Source organism: Battus philenor, unplaced genomic scaffold, assembly GCF_028537555.1.
Source record: "Battus philenor isolate CCGP_79_NKW_IND1 unplaced genomic scaffold, ilBatPhil1.0.hap1 SCAF_23, whole genome shotgun sequence".
NCBI classification, from domain to species: Eukaryota; Metazoa; Arthropoda; class Insecta; order Lepidoptera; family Papilionidae; genus Battus; species Battus philenor.
Window position 1 is genome coordinate 3,634,346 of NW_027181686.1, and position 20,754 is coordinate 3,655,099.

A 20,754-nucleotide genomic window follows, 5' to 3' on the forward strand; every position below is an offset into this window, starting at 1 on the left:
GAACCTGATATTTTTTAACATTATATTAAATAATAATAGATTATGTGCTTACTAAAAATATGGTATGAATATCCAAATTTCAACAGCTGATTTTGTCTACGATATTTCTATAGTGCAGCTGAGCATTTATCTCTTTCGTTCCCGTAGGCGCCCGATCTTTTATTTCATTAATGTTGTTATGTGGTGTTTTCTCTTGTTGTTCTCTCGGAAAGTGTTGAGTTTAACAAAGATAAGAAAATTATGTCCAAGCTTTATCCGTGATTAGTATACCTCAATTCTAAAACATATTACTGGAATTCAACACTCGAGACAAATTCCGAGGTTCAGTAAACAGGTGAGAATAAATTACGCATTGAAATTAGATCTTAGTGACAGCTTTACTTGGTACATCTTTTTCTTATCACCTTGAATTGATTCTAACAAGATTTTTAAAGTAATTTACAATAATTTTACCTATGTAATTTTAATTTAAGTACTCTACTGACTTCCTACATCTAAGAAACAAGTTTTGTTGCCGCATATTTAATAAAAGATAGGTCCATAAAAAACATTTCTCAATTTTTAGACAGTAGATATTAACGGATATTTTCTATTTTTTTATTAATTGCTAACAAGTTATTTTTTTAAACATAAATGTAAAAAAGCTGTCTCAAATATGCTACTTACCTTTTATGATATGTTGTAAAAATAAATTTATCAACTTATCAAAAGGTGAAACAAACGTCAAAGATGTATTGTTTAAAAATGTTTGTGATTTTGCTTGTTATTTCTTGCATTTACAAGAGAAGATTATATAAACAACACACATTTTTTTAAAATAAATTGTCTCAATAAATATATTCAGGAATAAGAAAACATATTTTATCTTGTGGGGTGGTAAATAAATATAATTTTCAAATTCACACATCATCATATATATAGTTTATCTCTACAATATATATTTGTAAATCCAACCTTATTTAGTCTTGAAATTTTAATAATATTTTGTGAATTTGTTTAGTAAAAGTTTTGTGTATTGAATGTTTTTAGATTATGTTATCTCACTTGCCAAAGGTATGAATGGGGTTCTTCATGTAGTTTAATCTCTCTGTGTATAGGAGATAAAATGTGTCTTTATTATTCTATTTTTCTTTAAAGATGATTTTAAGCAATAATTAGATACATTAGGATACATTGAAACAATATGGTATGAAAGAAGTATCTGATTAAAGTTATAACTTGATGTTATTTTTTTTTATACACCAAATGTGATTATAACCTAAGTCATCATTGCATCAGTTACATAATTTTTATAAAATAAAATATTTCATGTACACTTAGTAAACTCTGTCCTTTAAATGTTAAGTCTCTGTATTGAAGAGTTCTAAAAACTATTTAAAATGATTCCTAGTAAATTAATAAACAGTCAAAGCTTATAGTTAAATTATTTCATTAAATTTAATTTATGCCAGGCAATGTAGAAGTTGTAATTTCTGAGTAATTGTTAAACCTTAAAATTATATGTAGATCAATAGAAGCCTTGTGAATATCAAGGAGCACTCAATATATTGGTCAAATTTAAAAAATTTAATCCATATTGGACCGGGTGTGAATTAGTTGAAATCATGTATGTATTCCTAGTATCATTGGTCCTGAAATATATCATCTTAATATAATGCGTAGACTTAATTGGATTATTCAGTCTTTCAAAATTATTTTTAAAATCAGATGCAATAACTGGCTGACGTAGCTAATCTAGCTGATTGTTTAATGTCATAAATTAATAACAGATGTCGCTAGCCACGTGTTATAAATACCAGGTCAATTTTTGGTCATACAAAAATAAATTTATTCAAAGAAGCGTACTGGCTTTATAAGTTATTAAAAATAACTTTAGCTAACAATTATATTTTTATGTTTAGAATCACTTACATAAGTAACTTTCTTTGTGTTGAACACTGGCTCGCATTATTATTATTAATAAATTAGCGGACTATAAATTCGAATGTGCTATTCGATTTCGTAGAGGTCACGACTCAAGGACGTCTGGTGTCGCGAACTGTCTCGCTCCGGGTTGTTAGCAATTGTGAAGCGCTCTACGAGCGATGATTTGATTGTTGGTTTAACGTGTCGTTGAAATAAAAACAATGCGCACAATAAAGCTCAGCTTTGAGGGGAGGTTAATAAAGGTTTTGTGAGGTTTTTGGGTTGGAAAAAAGTATTGTTTGGTTTCTGGTACGTTCGAGATTTTGCGTAGATACGTCGGTTAATTTTGTATTTATAAAATTTACATTTCAATTTGAGTGCTTTATTTTTCTAAGTAAATACATTTACGTAAACGAAGATACACTAACAAGATAATGTCGGACTTATTATTGCAGCTATTCATTATTACCATGCTTGTAAATCCTACCGCAAATTTCTCAATGAGGTCGACATATTTTTATGTAATCTTTAAACGATTAAGCAGAAAGTGCGTGAAATGCTTTTTAAAATCATGTAAAAGACAAAAGGTTTAGTTTATGAATGGTACGAAAGGCTTGTCTAATGTCACATACATTACATAGTTACTTTAAAAATGTTGAAATAATCTGTTTAATATTTTAGTAAATAAATGAGATTCTCAGATGAGATTTTTCTGAGAGGATTCTCATAAATATCTTTATTGTATTTCTTTTTTTAACGGGACTTGGTAGGCGACATATTTACTGCTGAAGGTAAATGAAGATAATTAACATACTTTAAATTTGAATAACTTAATTACTTATTTTTCTAAATATCTTCGATCACCTTGTTGAGGAGATCTGCAAAGGAACTAAGGTCACTGACGTAACTTGAAAATTCTTTATTGAAGTAGCAATGGACATCCCGGCCGTGCTGACGGCTAAAAGGTTTTTGAGTGGAGGTGAAGTTCGAATGGCATTATTTGGCTGAGGCTTTTGCCTAGCAGTGGGCATCTATCATCCGACATTAAGATGATGATGATCTTCTTGAATATATTGTTAAAAATTCTTTATAGATTTAGCTATAAAATTACTGTCACCCTTATATACCAAACGAAATATATATATTTTACTCTATATAACTTTGCAAAAACCGTTACAGTTATTCATATGGCCCCCGTAACTACAATTTTCTTATAAAGAGAAAAAGTAAAGGGATCATTGTAGTAAAATTAATATTTTAATTTGCGTTCTTACTCTGAGTTATGTAACTGTGGATGGATAGGAGTATCCAGACTTGCTATATCTGTTTGAGCCGGTACTTCGCTTTGTAGGATACTAGCTCATGTGGATTCGCTGTGGTGCAGTCTTTGCGGGTACATTAAAACGTTTAAGCGAGGGTACGTTGATATAATGTAAGTAAAACGTTTACTTGTGTTCATGAGCAGTGTTAATACCTCATTGCTACCCGTGCCGTTGGTGACAGCGGTCGTGTACGCTCGTCGTAACTTTTAGTTCGTGTGCATTGCCCACTGTTCACGAATATAGGAGCTTCGGCGAGTATAGAGGTACAATTTATATTATTATCTTTAGCTAGGGTGTTCTAATATCTTGTATAAGGTTTTTAACAAGTTGTTACTAATTACTTACCAATTTATTCGTACATGTTCAAAATTTTTATAATAACGCAATGTAATAGCTTTGAAATTACAATGTATTTATAAGAAAACAAAGAAAAAATGTAATAGAACGATAGAGAAATTCCGAGGATATTGACTATAAATTGTTCCCGCCTTTACTTTACAATAAAGAAAAAAAAATTGTTAAACTTTTGGTTAATTTAAAAATCATGACATTTTGCCTATCCTTGTAAATTAGATCTAGTACATATTTTTAGGTTCATACTTAAAAAAAAATTGAAAATAAACTGTATTAATGTCGTTGTGAAGAAAAATAATAAATACCTTACAATACCTAGTCTGGCCATAAATACTGTTATAATTAAAAAGAAACAAAATATTATCTTTGAATTTGGAATCTGTTCTATTTATATGATTATTCATTATGTTCTTATTTTCGCGCCAATATATTGTAAAAAAATTGACTGACAGTCATTAAGTCCTGGTCTTAATCAAGTATTATAATTTACTGTCATTTTTAAGGCTTATTCTAAACGCCACGATAATTTAGTCTCTGAAGAGTCCCTGGCAGCGAAGAATTTTTCCATAGAGTGCGTGCTGCTATTGATACCTGGCCTCGAAGTTTAAAGGACGGTACTGCAGGCAATGGAGACCACTTCGAATAAGCTTTATTAATTTTAACGGTTTTATATTTTTATACTAAACGAGCACGGTAATAGGAATAAATGTTACGTAAATTGAAAAATATATATTTTCTTTGTAACCATAATTATGACAAGACTTAGTAAATATCATGCTTATACGGAAAAATATATTATGCTAAAGTTTAAAACAGTCGAAACCTACAAATTATGACAATTATATAATTGTATTAGAATATAGAAATCAGCTTGACTGTAAATTGCGTCCTTTGAATTGTGAGTAATAAAGTAAGCAATATTAATGCGACAAGTCCATAGGATCAGATTTATATACATTATTAATCTTCTGTTACCTGTTGAGGCGGTACATGTAAAAACTTTGCTTTAGTAAGATGCAGGTAGGTAAAATGAAACTGGGAGTTATTTGCCAAAGATATAAATAAATATATATTATTAAATCATCACAAGAGAGTGTACGTAATGTAGTAAGCACCAAGCATGAGTCCAATTTTAGCGAATGACCAGCGCAAAAGATAAATGTTTTAATTACTCGGAATAATACGACATGGATTTAAATTTCAGTCCCAGAGACCAAATGTGATGAAAAGTCTGTGAATATTGAACATTAACATGAAAATTGACCACGATATGGATCCTTGGGTGCTGCACATAGCTGAATAAAGGTTCCAAGTGTAACAGGGTTTAAATGTTCACATTGTTCACTTACAATATCTAGTCTATATTAATTGTACGCTAAACAAACAAGAGTTTTTTGTACCTTCGTTCTTTTGATATAATAATTACTTAATTGTTATGAGCATAATTCGCATAATTATAAAGTCTTTGAATTGTCTGAATTAAGATTTTAGATTTTCTAATAAGAAATAGACTGATCCATTTTTAATTTCGTATTTCTTTTCGCATAATTGAATTTATTACAGACGGCATCAAAAAAAAAAACAACCCGATTTTGTTGTTCCGAGAATGTTTTCGATTTCTAAAAGCAAAATTGTTAATTCGTTCTCTGAGTATTAGTGGTCTTTTTTATTAAATAAAATATTATACTAGGGCAAAAGTGTAAGTCGCCGGGGTCAAATAATACGGTCAATAAATAGTTTCATTTTAGGCACTTTAGCGAAGTTATTTAATGGATAGCATAAAATTAAGTTCACGTTATTTCGTAACGCGCTACCCACCGAGAAGAACTAACAAGAAATTTGTTTGTTTTGAACAATTTATTTTCAAATATCTTTATCATGAACATATTCCGAAAAAGAACAATATGACTTTTGGCAGAGCCTGTTGTTAGTAAATATCTTGAATTTACAAATTTATAAATTATCTATTATATTACTATTATTATAACTAATTAGGTAATAATATACTCGCTGACAAGGCAAATTTAGTAACGCGTAATAGTCAATGAAATTTCTGAATTTCAAATTTACACAAAATTACTAAGTTACATTTTTACCGCGATGCAATATTATTCCGGACGAAAACAAATGCAAAAACAATCATTAAAATAATTAGCCGGATTCCATAAATAGTTTAATAATAAAAATAAATAAATATTACTTGTGAATTTGGAATCTGTCATTTTTATATGATAGTTAATTGCGTTTTATTATTTTCGTGTAAATATATTGTAAAATACTTTGTGATATTAAGATGAAATGGGGCGATAAAGATAATAGAATCACTGTGATTGTATTACATAAAGAAGTGCAGTGCCAAATACAATTTTTAAAATTCTGTTTACGCTCGTTTGTTCGATGAAGCTTGTGAGAAACTGACCGTAAACGTAGTGTTCGTACGAAAGATGAGAAGCAATGAGGGTAAGAATTCGAAGGACGAAGATCTAGAACTTGCAGCCTATGAGAGACGTACTGGTGATTTTTTAACTGATTTAAAAAAGAATGTAGTGGTATAATAACTAATTAAGACACGCCACGCAGACGAAGGCCACAGTAAATTTAGTTTACGACAGAGAAAAAATTTACAACAGAGCAATATTAAAAGAAAAACCAAAATGACTGTATTTATGGTTAAAGCTCTAAAGAAGTTCCAAATTAGTCAACAGAGTACAAGTGGAAATTATCAGACTTCAGTAGTGAAGGTTTGATGGGATGTTCACTATAAAGGAGTGACAGACATATTTTTGCGGACAAGGTATCAAAACATCGGCACAAATGTATCAGGATACCATTCTTGAGATTCTTGAGAAGGTAGGTAAACACCTTAACTACACCGTTTTTAATAACCAAGGCTTAGAAACAAACGTTCCGGACTTCGACAGAGCTGAAGAATGGCAGTCATTGTGATCTTAACTCACTGGATTATGATTTAAGCTCAGTTTTAAAGAAGCCTTGATAATTTAGAGTCTTTTAACGATCCAAGCGATTGGCAGAGAAGAATTTTCTTGTAGAAAGAGTGCCTGCTGCTGTTGATAATTGGCCTCAATGTTTAAAAGACTGTCCCGCAGACAAAGGAGACCACTACGAATAAGCTTTATGTATTTTTAATAGTTTTATATCAATGAATTAAACTAACACACTGTTATAGTAATAAATGTAACGTTCAATAAAAAAAAAATATTGATTTAATTTGTAAAATTGTTTATGGCAAGATTAAGTAAATTATGTTTTCTATATTTATTTAAATATATAATGCACTGTAAAGAACAGTTAGACTTTGTCTTATTACTGTTTAAAATTAAAACAATCCATAGCGCATTATTTAAGACCGATACCACATGCTGCCGTTATCGTATTAACTTCGGTTACGCTAACAAATACTCTGCCTGTATTTATTAGCTTAACCGAAGTTAATATTATAATCCTATTTTCGTGACGGTATTTTGATGATGACTTAAAAAAAGGAAACTGCAGGCTTAAAAGTGATTTGAGACATTTTTGTCTACGTTAGAGATAGAAATTTAATTTTAACACGCTTTATGAAGTGTTAGATGCAATGCTTGTAACATAGTAGAATTTTTATCCGTTATGGTAACAATGATGCCGGTAGATTGTTCCACTCCTTGGCTGTACGCACTATGACAGTATTAGCAAAACGCTTAGTGCGGGTAGAAGGAATTTCAACCATGCACGGATATCGTGAATCTGTACGTCTTTTTGTCTGGTGGAAGAAAGATGGGGGAATTATTTAGTGTAATCGCGCTGAACACTCCTACATGTATTATTACATTACTATGCATTATTCAAAGAGTATGCGACATTTTTGTTTTTGCTAACTTGCAAAGATATAATTGATTACCATATTAGTACAATATAACATAGTTTTGTATAGGTTTAAATATCTTTTTATTATTTTAAATGTGATTAATTTGAGTTTAAAGTTGCCAGCATTGAGAATCTGTAATTTTATAGATAAAATAATATATATTTTTGTGCTATTACCCGTCCGTTACGAGCAGTAGCCTAGTGGTATATAACCGAGACTTATGATAGTAGATCGCGGGTTTGATATCCGTAATACAATTTTATATTATTCACATTTTGTGCATTAAATATGTAGGTTTGCCACTGCTCACAGCCAAGTTTTCAGAGGATGGGTAGTAGCGTTCTCAGCGTACAAAAATACCACACTGCGATCGCCAACCATCTGCCAATCGTGGCGATTATGGTATATCCCCCATAGATATCATCGGGGGAGGCCTATGCCTTGCAGTGGGAAACTATGGACCGAAACTACGACGACGACGAAAAAGTTACTATTTACGCAACCACGGAACTAGGGTAGATATAAAAAAAATTATCATTTAAAATTGTAAGTTTTTCATTTCACGTTTTTTATGATCGTCTTTTGGTACGACCGCGTTTCGCTTATGGGAACGCAACGACCGACAGTAACTCTTTTGAGTACTGGGTAATTATATTACTAGGTAAAACTTTAGTGTTTCCGTGTTTAAGGCCAGCCAAATAAGATATTTATGTGACTATATTACACGCCGTTGATTGATGACTGTTATAAATAATTATTAAGCACAGAAAACATTGAGTGTAGTTTGAGATTCGCAAGTTAAAATCGCAAGCTTAACATCATTATTAGTTCACGGTACCAAGTGTTGCGTCTGTCTGAGTCTAGTTCATACATATTCAATTGTCGGTATGAGCAGTCGGATGCACTTTGCGTATGTTCTCGTAACTAGACGTCTTACCTAAACCCACGGGGCTTCCATCTTCAAGTAAGGCATCCCTGAAGTGTATCCATGATACTTTGTTCTGATTTTGTCTTATTTGAGGTCGATACACATTATTTTTAATTTACGGTACTTATTAGAACGAATTCTAAAATAATTTTTACTTGCGTTTGACTATTATTAACTTTTATAAAATTTATTTAAATCCTATGCACACTTATATAGAAAATATATGTCTCATGAGGAGTTATGCGTCATTTAAATCGGATGTCTTGTTTTATCATAAACTTGTCATCCAAGAGACTCCGTATTGTTAAAAGTGATAAATGATCATTCATAGATATCACTTTATTTATTGATTTAATGTCAATAGATAACGAACATAAAAAACCTTTGTTGTGATTTATGTTATCATTATACTTTAAGGTAGACGACTGTTTTATCACACCCTAACTCTCCTTTTTTCGTTTAGATTGCTGCCAAATGTTTGATACTTACAGACAGATGTTTTAATCTACACTGTAAATATTTACTTTCCAATCTTTCAACTGTTTTTAGAGCCAACATCATAACTACACTACCGGTACTTTAACAAAGTCATAAAAAATAATTTAGACCTTAACCCATTTTGTACAAGGTTTTAAGCATACCAACACATTTAGCGATAAATGTTTATTTTTATAAGAGAAAGATAATACATGTTTTTAGACACTATGAACATGAATGTCCTGCCCTCAAATATTAAACATTATTTGTAATAACTAATTAATAACATAATGTATTTCATGTACTATATATCTTATTGTCACTGATTCACCTACGTTAAAACATCTATTTAACTAAAGCGCTTTGAGCGAATATAAAATTAACTCGCAGCGTACTTCGAGAAGTAGAATTTAGGTTTAGAGATGCGCCTCGGGCGGTGTTTGTTTTGCTTCCACGATTAAATTATTTAACTGCCTCGTGTTTTGTGTTTTACCGACATTTACTCGCAGTTATGTGCATACGTTATTGTGTTTTAGTTTATGCAAGTTGAAGCTATTCATACGAATATTCATATCAGAATTAACCACTGCAGCGGTCGACGTAACTCATAAAGTATAGGGACGACAACCTTTAATTGTTTTAGATAGAAACTTTTCCGAAGTGGCCTTCGTAGACTTGTTCACCCAGTGCTTACGCTTTCTAATGTTAGCCAGGCTTTGGCAACTAAGTTAAGGTTTAGCCCTCCTCTTTGTGTCTGAATGCTAAACGTGTTTTAAATAAAACTATGGAGTGTCCGCTCAAGCGATCTAAGAGCTCGGCGGCCTCTCAATTCGGTAACTAATACCTGGCCTCCCGAGGGTGCCCTCGAGCGTCCTGCTGTTTCGAACTGGCGGAATTTGTAAATGCTAGTAGGGTAACTGTCGCTGGCATTAACAGATTCGCTAAAAAAAATAATTTCAGCCGTGTAGCTTTAAGCTGTTAAAGAGTATTATTAACCAGCATATATGCTATGTAAATATATATTGCTAAGGAAAACTTTGCTAAAAATAAAATTAAATATAACGCCTTGAAGCACGTAAGAGCAATTATTATAAATAGTGTTTAAGGATGATTGCGGATTAGTTACGTATCATTGCCTTACGCTGCGAATCCGATAATAATCTTGTTACTGTGGAATAAATAATAATGACAAAAAACTTACAAACTGTTTCCTTTAATTTTAACCCAAGCTCTATAGACTAAAATTAAACAAATACATACTACGTACATAGTTCGACTTCACTCGACGGTTGCTTACCGAACAATTTTGTCGACTATTCGCCTCTAGCTTTAAAGATTACCGTGGAAAATGATCCTAACTCGCTTGCAATTTGCAAACTTAAATAACTTTCTCTGAACAGTTCGAAGTTTCTCCATTTAGCGAAAGGAATAAGTGGTACTTTCTTTCGGAAAATGTACTTCGGTGTAGGTACTGTCCTTATAGATAATACTATATATCTAAATGTAAATAAAATATATTTACTTTCTAAACTTCGTTGGAAGTTAAAAATGTTTGTTGTTTTTTTATGTTTATAGAAGACCTTATTACAGACGCACTCAAGGCTATGTATTAAAATTTTATATTAAATTGGGTAGACAACTTGATTTTGAAGCAAGCATAGATATTACAAACCGATATACACGGATTGCATTCATTGCATGTGATATAGATGGATAAATCGACATTTAGCTAAATATGTTTTCTTTTATATTTATCGCTACAAGCAGCATATTGTAAATTATGAGACATTACAAAATTTTCTGTTTTAAACTTGTTCTGGTAGACATTAATATTAAAAAAAGTTTACTTAATATTTTTGTCATTCTACCTTCATACTTTATGTAATGTCGTGATCTTTACTATAACCGTAAGCCGCCTGTCTATTGCTGGACATGGGTCTTTCCCATAGGTTTCTGTTTAGAATTGATCATTCAGTTTCTTCAGGCGATCTTAACAAGATCATTCCTCCACTTTGTAGGTAGACGTCTTACGTTTCTCTTCTTGTTCCGTTACCTTAAGATCCAACGGCCTTCAATTCTGCTTACAAATAGGCTTATCCATTAAAACTCCAACTTGTCAAAATACTGGGCTGTCTGTTAGTTTCGTTAGTCTACGAATTTCTTAATTCCTGATTTGGTCTCGCAGATAAATCCCGATCTTAGCCCTCATGGTTTGTGTGTTGCAATGTAAAGTATTTATTGACTCCATCGTCCATTGGTATTACGGCTTGCTGCAAATACTAGGTACAATTGTGCGACTATAGGACTATTATCTAGTTAATACCCATTAAGGACTCTGTGACGCATTGTCAAGTCACTTCTGGTTCTCATATAGCGTCACATGAATGCGTGGGAATCTGACTGTATTTTACTTAGCAGATTATGGTGTAGATTATACATGCACGTAAATAGCTGTGATGATGTACTTTTTATACTCTACGGTAAAGCCATCTGACGTTTATAATAACAATCGCATCTTTGCTTCGCTATATAGTTAAGCGTTGTTTAAACTAAATAAAAAAGTAACAAGGTAACAATAATATTTTAATAACAGTAATTGTGAAAATAATAACAATATAGAAAATAAATGTAGTAACTATTGCTACGTGATAAAAATAAGCATAGCAATCATATCTAATAGATTCGCAAAGTACACTATACACTGTTACTATTGATGCCTACCTTTGACCACTAAGTCACCCGATGGAAAACTATGATGTGGTTGAAAATGAAGCACGCAGACTGAGTACATACTGACTCTGACCCTGAAGAGACCCTAGTTATAATATTCGAGAAATAAGGAAGCCGGCAGGTCGTACCATACACGGACTGTGCGGATCAGAAACGTTGAATAGAAACGCTAGTAGGCTGACTTCTTACACGTTCTATAAAGAAATGGGAATGGTCAGATAAGGTCGTCAACTTCCACAGCGCATTCCCTAAAATGAGTCCTGTAAAAATTGACAGACTCACTATTCGCCGGTGATGCTCAAGGCTGGGACGTTTCTTATAAATTAACTCGTATCGAGAAATATAAAAAAGATGAATAAAAAGCGTGAAATTATACTCAAGTTGTGACGTGTCGAAAGAAAAAAGAGATTCATTTATATTTATATATATAATGACTTATAAGTGACATTATTTATATATATATTTACATATATATATATAAATTAATGTCACTTATAAGTCGAACACCACGCCCGTCTACCGAGTCAAGAGTTTCGAGCTGGTATTTAGGCGAGCCATACTAAAAATTGATTGATTATATAGCTTTGTACAGCTCATTTGCTGTCAATTAATGTAATGTACATCTTACCATAAATTCACTGGTTTAAGAATTGATAAATAACTTTAGGATAACATAAGACAAAGAACTTTTTAAATATTCGGATTACCACATATTAAAATCATTTATTGTTTACTATCTAGCCACATAGATTTAATTAGAAGTTATTGGCCTATAAAGTTTTAATAGAAAAAAATCGGTTTAGGATATACAGGGTGATTGGAAGTAAGTGTAAAAGCTTTAATAGTAAGTGGCATCCCTTTAAAGCTTTTACTTGGTCATACCAAGCAACCTGTTTGTTGGGCTCTCGTAAGTTAAGTTTGTGTTTTATTTATGTTGCATCAGTATTCATAGCCTAACGACAGAAATATTTTACACGAAATCATCATTTACTTTTGGAAACCTACTGTGTTTACATTATTGTTTTTAAAAACTTAACTCGTGAATATACATTGAACAATATGCAAAACATTTTTGTTTAATTTTTTATATACTTTGTATATTATGAATATTCTTAACTTTTAAGATTAGATGGTGTTAGTAATAAATGTAATTTTTTCGATTTTCAGGTAAGCATGTTCCTATGATCTATTTTGAAAACACAATCTCGACTGCAGCTTGGTTCAAAAAAGGTCAGTATCTGTAATCCATTTGTGAATCGAGTTTACTTAATAAAAGGTAAATAGTTATTATTTAGGTTTATGTTTTTTTAACGTTATTGCTTGATAAATGCCGACAGATTGTCTTTTTTGCTGTTTTTATAAACGTAATTACTAACTTAGCATTGGAGCGATGAAGGTTGTTGAAAGGAAGATTCTTCAGATAAATATGGTCATGGATTCACTTGAAGGTAGATTAGCTTATGTAACTATATTTATTTACTTAACTTTATGATCGTAAACGGGCAGATTTAATGAGATATGTTTTAGCCCCACTGCACCATTTAAAATTGACTTGGGTGACTCCAAGACAGTTTAGAATACGAATAAAAAGAACGTTTTTTTTTTAATAAAGCAGTTTAAAAATTATAAATATTGATTTTATCTATTTATCGCATATTTCTCTCTAATCTATTTCCGGATCATATTTTAGCTAGCCTGGTTTCATTTGTCTGTACGTAAATTAAAAAAAAAACGTACCGAGTTATAGAAGTTTTAGTTGCGAAAAAGGTGCGAATCAGAAGATATGAACTGAATATAATGTAGATAGATATTTTTAGGATTTTTAGAAAATGTACCTTTTTAGGATTTATTAAGTTTTCGTAGGGAAATGCAAATGAGTAATGGATTTGCTTAAAACATATTGTTAGTCCGAAAAATTAATTACCTAAAATGGAATGATCTGTGAACACAAAGGTATAAATCTTCTTTTATCGTCTTCGGAAGACTCTGGACACAGGCCGCTAATAACCGTCGTGGAAATGTATGGCGGAGATCAATGTTTATCAGATAGCTGAAATGATGATGATTAATTAAAAACTCTTCAGGTACATTTAAAATGTTTCACATTTCGCATAAAATTAAGTAAGTTCTGGATTTAATGTGATGTAATGGCTTAATTGGCAAGTGTCATGTTCCGACGTGTTTCTGTACATCTTAATTGCAGAAAAACTGGTCTGAACACTTCCCCCACCATATCTCAAACCACCTCGGCTATTGACGGACGTTTTGCCGCGTAAATTGTGGCGCTAAACAGCAATTTCAATGTAACATATAATTGTTTACGTTCGACTTTGCATGTGTGCGATAATGGTGTTTTTAAATGGTATAATTATTATGCAAGTCGATTGTGTAACACCGCCTTAATATTATATTGCATGTTAGTTCATAGTGAACACAAGGTTTATTTATAAAGTTCCGTAAGATGCATACAGATGCATTTGTAGGATACTCTCATTGTTTCATGTTTTTTTTTTATATAATTAGACTCTGTAGTGCTCTGATTTTTGACTTTAACGAACTTATAACTCACACTCGGTGTTCACGTATTTGCATGTATATCGTGATGCACTTTACAATGTACACAAAACTATGATGCATTTAAACTTATGTAATGTTTACAATACGCGAAGCCAAGCCGGACTCGCTGTCGAGTACCGGTACGGGGCTGGCTTCCTTTATGCCCTTAACGACACTCACAGCTGTCCCACAAACAAATGAGCCTCACTTCTTTTACATTCAAAATACCACTCGCCCTACATGTTAATCCTTCCTTCTAGTGCCATACATATTTTACCAATTTATACTAAAAATGCCAACATAAATAAGCATTTTTATAGATAATGAGTGATGATGATCAAGAGAGCGTTACAATACAACAATATTCATATTTTTTTCAACATTGTCCTCAGAATATTTTATATTATGATAAGAGAAACACAGAATTTGAATACTAAACATTTATTGATAATAAAAATACAAAAAATATGTGAAAAACAAACAAGATTTATTTACAAACCTGTTTTTATACGCAAACACCGTGCCGTCCTTTTTTACACAAATCATGTTGAATCATTTCACTACACTTCTGTTCTTACAGCTGCGATGTGGTAAACATCGTCTTAAATTTCGTCCTGGCAGTTTTTCCAAGCCAAGTCGATCTCGACGAAGTATGTAATTCAGCTTAATTCTTCCATCTGATCATTTTTTTCTAGTGCACTTATAACACTGGAAGTAATTTCCAGACTAGTGATTTTTGTATTATTGGTATTATGCTGATAAATTATATAAGAGCTTAATAGTAGCCAAAAGTGCGCTATCAAAAGGAGCGCTATCGCGTCGCTGGCATTTTTCACGTGTAGCGAGAGCAGCGCGACGGCGCTCCTTGGCACTAAAAGAGTTCAATAGTTGACATATATAGAATGATTGCCAATGTTATCTTTAAAGTGTCAAATTCATCGCGTGGTTATTTAATAGAATGTCATTTCTATCATGTTACTCCCATGTAAAATTCAACTCAACCTTGATGTTTAACATTACCATCTACTAGATGGGCGTAATTATTTTACCATGACAATACAACGGTCTAGCTCTCAACTTTGCATTTCACATTTCAAATTTCACTGTGCTTTATCGATTTATTTTGTTGTTTGAATATATATATAATTGATCGAACTTACAAGTTACAAGAATGTAATAATTCATGTGTAACTCAAAAGAAAGTTTAATTTGTTTGAGACAGTTGGCGCCTGAATGGTAAAACTTTTCTAAAATCAGAAAATAAGCTGTCTTAAAATTTTCCTGGGAAACTGACGGAAAAGAGCACTTTAGCAAAAATGTTTACGTTCCCAGTGTCATCACAATTATCATGTTTTTATGATTATAGATTTTTTAAATCTATATTAAAAGAAACAATGGTCAAAGTAACGGAGTAGTAAGAAACATGCGAGTTAATTTCAGCATATTGAAAATACTTACACCAAATAAACGAATAGTAAACAGTAATTACAAATAAGAGGCGACGCTGGCGTACCACCGCGGAGAGCGATGAAAACAGTTCCGTATCTAAGGTCAGCGACCTGCCCGTTCTATTTCTAACTTCACGAACGGGTCTCCTACGCAAATTGACCATATTTCCATTGCAACGCCTAGCTTTATTAATATTCCTTTGGCCAATAGCCTCACTCGTACCTCATAGAAGCCGCGCTGTAAATCGATCATGTTTATTATGCGAAAACACCTACTCTGCAGTGCAGCTTGGAAGTGCCGTACAAACATGCCGTACCCCTAAACTCTAGTAATATAAAATTTAATGGTAACTATTTTAATTTCATGTCAGACTTGCATGCGTTACAATTTTCTATTTTACGTGTTCACAAATTCAACCAAAAATAACACATTTGTTATATAACAAAACTAAACAAAGAGAGACGCTAAACCTAGTTTATATAGTAGAGATAACACTATAATAATATATAATATCAATATTATATAATACATAGTAATAGGTAACAACTGAGCAAACTTGCTTCCAATAAATTGTTACGTAAAATTCGACGACATATTTGTTTGTATATTTTAGTTCTACCGCCACTTTGTAATATTGATTTATTAGGGGGGACCGAAAAGTAATTTCGTTTCTGTGGACATATTTTACAGAAAAACCGATTGAATATTACCGCTCCGGCATTGAAAATTTGTATACTAGATGGCAAAAGGTTGTTGATAACGAAGGTGAATATATTGTTGATTAGAAATAAAAACTTGTTAAAAATGTAGTCGTGTGCAATTAACTTAAGAGAGCGACATTACTTTTCGGTCCCCTTAATATATAACTGTATATTTTTTGATAAACGATCATGTGATTTCTATATTGCTTCGGAGATATATAATTTACGGTAAATGGAGTTCAACATGTAATCAATTAAACTCACCTCAAAAAGACGAACTGTATTTAAAGCAGTGTTGTACTTAACTAATGTACTGCAATGCAGTTTTATTCATCTTTCTATATGTTGTATATATGCCCTATTCTGAGTCAAGGTGATATTTAATCCGAAATGGAATATGTCACATGTTTTAAATATATATTGTTATATTTACTTTAAAATCAATTCATAAATATAAGTGTGATTAAATAAATAATCACTTGGAGTGATTTGTAAAAAATATTACAAGTTAAGTCGGAAAGTACCGCTGCAAAAATTATATATATATATATATATATATATATATATATATATATATATATATATAATGCAGTAGATGGCTATATAAAAAATAGCTAAATAAAATTCATGATTTTCATAGTTTATAGTATTTATTATTGTATTTATAATATTATATTACACTGTATTTATTATGAGAATATATGCATATGTATGTATGTATAAGTATGTATGTTTATAAATATGTGTGTGTATGTATGTAAGTTTTGCCTATATGAACACGTTACCTACCCGTTATTTATACTTCTATTTCAATACTATGGTTGTCTGAAAGAAATTGCCACGTGATAAGACCGCCCATTGTACTTTTCCTTTGCTATTATGCACTTTTCTTATTTTAAGTATGTACAATAATGAGTATTAAGTAAAATTATTTACGCATCAGAAAATAGAAATAACAACATTGTGTATCAAAACACATAAAAATTAACGCTACCTTTTCGAAATAACCTTTTATTTATTATCTAAATTTCTAGTACATTATTCATAAGATATCGTCTGTCGGGTCAGATAGTGTTTTGAAAACTTAGTACCTATATCCCGTGACCTTGCGGGTCATAACATGATTAAAAACGCATTATAAATCACATTCAAAATTAGTTTTGCAGGATTTTTTTTTTAGTGAAACAAAGACAGGAAGGTCGGTACGGACGATCGCGTAATTTGATTGCTTATAACGACCGTCGGCTGATTTCAACCGCCGCGTACCATTTCACGCTTGGATAACAGCTCCTTGTGATTTATTGTGATTGTCTGAAATTTTATTATTTACTAGCCTTCCAAATTCGATGTCCTCGGAAAATTTAAGTCTAAACATAAAGCTCTTGGAAGGCGTAACTCATTTATAAATATAACCTTATTGATAATTTTTCACGTACATCCACAATGGGGACAGGTGACCTTTTTAAATTCTTTGGAAGACGTTAAGTTCAGGCCGTTTCCAAACGGTGATATTAGAAATCTTTGAAGTAAACCCATGCCCAGCAGTGGATGTCCTAACGACAGAAATTTTGATGTTTCTTCCTATAATTAAACAATTCAAAGTTAAATTAGCTACTTAGTAAGAAAATATATGTGATGATTTTAAATATCGAACAATACAATCTTGTTTATGTTTTGTAATATTTTATACCAATTAACTACGACAAATGATGTCCAGTGACGTTCATAGACCTATACCTACGTGGAGGGATTTGGTCTTGGCCACGAACTTCATTGTTACTTGTTGATATAGTTCTATTTAATAAATCACCGTTAAGCTACTAAAAGTGCTTACGGCGTTTCAAAAATATTATTCGGTAGTTAAGGTGATTTTGTAGATGAAAGTGTATTCGCTTAAATTTCAACCCGAAAACACTTCTTGTCTACGATACGACGTAACCATAGCGCGTTTTAATATACCACTGACGCCATCTATCAACTGACGCAATAAACTAATAATATACATATTTTATTAATTCTAATCGAATACGATGATGAATTATTATATTATTATTATTCGATCCGTGATCCGTTTTCTTAATACATTTTGTGCATTCAATTGTTTTTAATCTGTAAGTTGAATAAGTATGATTTAAAAATAAATTGTATGCAATTAGTGATTTCATTATTAAGAATGTATATATAAACAGAGACGCGTTATGTTATAAAATGAAAATAAACAAATATGTTTTACTTAAATTTAAAGGAAATCGTGTTTCACAATTTCCAAGATTAAAATGTAAACGTGAGATTGTAAACTTGTCTAACTTTTTTGTTTACTTTCGTAATTTATTTTTATTTTAGTCGTTGTGCCAGAAAACGGTGATCCGCGCTGACTTTTTAAGGATATATAGCCATAGTAAAGTTCAGTTTAGAAAATAATTTAAAAAATACAAGATGTCCTTTGACGAACTTATATTTTATATTAAAAGTCGATTAGGAAATATTCTTACGAACGACAATAAATATTTTCAAAAATATGCCTGCAAGTTGAAGTTATTGTTAGCGCCATTTCTTTTTTTTTTGCTTTAATTCAGCAAGTGTTGTCGGAGAGTTATAGAGGACTGCTTTTGAGATGTTTCAATAAAAAAATCGCAAGGCAATAGATTTGGACTTAATAGTGGTCAATGACACCCAGTCTTCGATATGACTATTTTAAAAACATTTCTGCTACGAGTTCCATACTGGTATTAGATGACAAGTGACCTGAGACAAGTGGCTCTTTTCTGATGGAAACAAACCATGAAGTTGTTGTTTAAGCTTTAGTTGCTAGAATTTAGTTAAAAATTGAAGCTTTGACTTAAACTTAACTGAATTTTAAAAGTACACTAATTGTAAAGCGTAAAGTAAATATACGCAACGTGGGTAGGCCACGCGGTAGGTAGACCGGCGACATAGTTAACATGTTGCTTGTCGTCGCTCGATGCGGGAAGCGCATGACTGGTCATCGTGATGATCTTTAGAGTAGGCCTATAAGCTTCCTAGGTATACGTTGCAGTGGGCATCTATCGACTGATATCATGAAGATAATAATGAAATGTATGCAGAACGCGTGTAACGTGATGCAATATTTGCATCCATTATAAAATGAAAAAAACATATGTTAAATTTATATTTATAGGGAATAAAACCTACGGGTTCAATGTTTTTTGTCTATGCCGCAAATACTTAGAAGTACAACTCGTGTCCAATATTTTATCGATATTAGTAAGGAGGATTTATTACTTAGTCAGTTGGTACTTTATGAAGACGCGGACTGTACTATGTTCCACTTTGATAATATTTGCTTGATTTCTTTTGGTTGCTTAAAATAACTAGATACTTGTAAATTTACAATATTAAATTTTATTTAGCTGAGGTTCTTATGTCCCTTTTCCTTGTAACTGTATTTTACGTACTTATTCCTTAGCGGAAAATTGTACACGAAATGTATAAATGAAAAACGGACGTTGTTTTTTGACACATGTACAATAAAATAACAGCTAAACTAGATCAGTTTTGACCAATATTTAGGGCAAACAAATTTCGTTAAATTAATACATTAGTAATACATGCATGCTGCGTCCGGCTAAAGGAAAAGTATCGAATTTTACTTAATTGTAAATTTAAATTTTTTTTGGGTTTAAAAACATTGTCAAAATATTTAATATTATTATATGGATGTTTTTAAATACAAGCTACATTTCAAACTTTTGGCGCTTTAGTTAAATGTGGTCGTATGTATAGTACGCATTCTATATGTAAGAGATTTCTTTTCACGCATACCGCAGAAGTCGCATACAATAATAATTTTAAATATAGTTGTACCGAAATCGCTGTAGAAAAACGTGGTAAGGTGATCGAGTATAAAAGAGCACGACCGTCGCCGTTACAATCGTTCACAGCGGAGTAATGGAACGTAGCGCGCCATAGTTCCCCTCCGTTTCGCTGCGTGTATACTTAAGGCGCGGTACAGCGGTTTCGGTAGCACTATAATCGACGGGAGAAGTGGCAGTAGGTGGGGCGCAATGCTCGTGCAAACGTAGGCCGTTGGTCAGGACGTTCTCGAGTGGCGATCACGAGCCGGTATACGTGATGTAGGCAGGACCCCTACTAGGTGGTCCGATACTTAGTTAAGATCCCATGAAGTCAATCGCTGGAAGCGGAGAGCGCTAGACCGATTATTGTTTTTTTTTTAGTGGAGGCCTATGCTTCGAAGTGGAAGTCAATCGGCTGATAAGATTGTGCTGATGATAATCGAAAAGGGCGATAGCTTGCGGATTGTCATTATGATCTAGGACTGCATCTTTATGTATCTTTTATCACTGGTAAACGGATTCCCCGACCCACGTTTGGTTTACACCAACCAGTGATATTTATTTATAAATGTCAGGCCGACTACTCTCAAAAATAATTTTGAGTAGTACGACTTTATGTCGTCTTGAGGAA

The 20,754-nt window shown here is 32.1% G+C and overlaps 1 protein-coding gene across 3 annotated transcripts in view; it reads left to right on the forward strand.

Moving 5' to 3' along the window:
• Nucleotides 1-180: 180 nt before the first annotated feature.
• LOC137923961 (myotubularin-related protein 3) overlaps nucleotides 181-20,754 on the forward strand; it is a 99,000-nt gene continuing 78,426 nt past the window's right edge. For 2 of the 3 annotated variants that reach the window (XM_068767228.1, XM_068767230.1), the window contains exon 1: nucleotides 3,403-3,490. The gene's annotated coding sequence lies outside the window, so the exon portion shown is untranslated. Of the gene's footprint in view, nucleotides 335-3,402; nucleotides 3,491-20,754 lie in introns of those variants that run through there. The other variant, XM_068767231.1, reaches the window with a different exon arrangement.